The sequence below is a fragment of the Aplysia californica genome, unplaced genomic scaffold (assembly GCF_000002075.1).
Source record: "Aplysia californica isolate F4 #8 unplaced genomic scaffold, AplCal3.0 scaffold00001, whole genome shotgun sequence".
Lineage (NCBI taxonomy): Eukaryota > Metazoa > Mollusca > Gastropoda > Aplysiida > Aplysiidae > Aplysia > Aplysia californica.
In genome coordinates, this window is record NW_004797271.1 from 4873335 (window position 1) to 4875211 (window position 1877).

Sequence of the window (1877 nt, forward strand, 5' to 3'; positions counted from 1 at the left end):
TCCCCTTCCTGCTTCCGACTTTTCCCACAACCCTCCACTCCACGCACTTTACCACCTCACCGCCATCCGCCCATAAAGTTGTGCCATGCAAGATCTGAATGAACGGTCCAGCAACGTGTACGCGTGTTTCGCTGCTCTCAATACTCCTTCATCATCGCGCGCGTATGGCTTTCGTCATTGTAGGCTTGCACGTGCACATCATGAGAGCAACAGAAAGGGGGTTCAAAAGAATAACAAAATAAAAACATGACCAAGTTTGCTTGCACGTGGGAGCGCAATTTCTCCCACAGGGTGACTCGGATTTATTGCCGTTGTAATTGAGATGTTATGCCATTTTGAGACATCAAAATTCGATTGAAATATTAGCCTGAAATTTGCCGGGCACGTAATTTTTGCTAACGTGTGTGGGTGCGCGTGCCTGTTCCATGTCCGAAGAATTGCACATAATAAAAATTTTAGTATGCAAAGTATAGCTTCTAAGTGTGTGTGTGTGTGTGTGTGTGTGTGTGTGTGTGTGTGTGTGTGTGTGTGTGTGTGTGTGTGTGTGTGTGTGTGTGTGTGTGTGTGTGGAAGGGGGGAGGGGAGGAGCTTTTTGACTCAAAGAGAGGATGGCAGTTAGGTAAGCTTGATGTCAGAGACAATCCTCAAAACAATGTCGGTTTGTGACATGTGCAGTGGACAATATGACGTGGCCGGACACGGTTACCCCACAAGGCCTGAGCCACTCCGTAGTTCCCCACGTAAACGTCTCGCAAGGACATGAAGAAACTAATGTAGACATTGTCTTACGTACCGTGGGATTTTATAGTAACATCATGGGCCTACCTCTCCCCACCGTGGTGGGAAAGTTGGTCTTGTTGTACAACCCACGCGCGGCTCAGAAGTTGCGAGCGCCGTAAAACTCTTACCAAACGAAACTAGAAGTTGAGAGGAGACAAGGTGCAATGTTACCTAGTAGGGACACATTAGCTTGAGGAGATACCGCGCTCTTACGCGAGTGGTACGATGTGCGGTCTTGCTGACATCAGTTTTGTGACGTGGGTATCAGAACCGCCTTATTAATGTTGGACGCCGGGAAGACTGGCTTAGCATTGCTGGCTTTTCGTAACAAGTACAAAGTAACAAGATTGCTCAGCGGTTTCGTAAAGATCTCCATGAGTCAGAGGACTTGAAGAAAAGAGAAAACCCAACTCATCAAGCGCACTTCCTGGTCCTACCTACCCTCTTACCAAAAGCTAGATCAACGCATAAAAACATAGTTGTTTTTGTTTTTAATTTTTTGTGTGAATACCCTTTAATTCAATAATTTAAGCCTTTAGATTTTAAATATTTTATATTATGGCAATCCTGGTTTGTCATTTCTAGCAATATATTTTTTTTCAACTTGAGAGATTGATTCAAGGGGCACTTCTCGCCGGCACGGGTTGCCTTTCTCTGTGCGTCCATCTGACCTTGAAAATAAACATTTACTGTGCAGTTCTGGAGCATTTTATTATTTCTTTACAGATTATATTTATTAGATTGTTAGGTTCATACAAGCAAAACTCCCATTGAGCGCATGATAACGGGGAATTTATAAAAGCCAAAAATCGCTCACAAGCATGGAACCTCATAGAAAGAAACGGAAAAGACCCCAACAATTACTCATATACTTTTAAAACACACAGTGTGACGACATTGATTATTGTTTTTTCTTTTTTTTGGTTTGTTTCTGTAAGTGTATTACGGCGCTCGCAACTGCATAAGGTGGCATGAACATCGAACCCGCGAGACGCATTAAGCATTTTCAATTTGGCAGAAAGTTGAGATAAAAGCAGAATTATTATGACAGAACATGATTAGAGAGCAGGAAAAGAGGTGAAAAGAGAACACTTTCC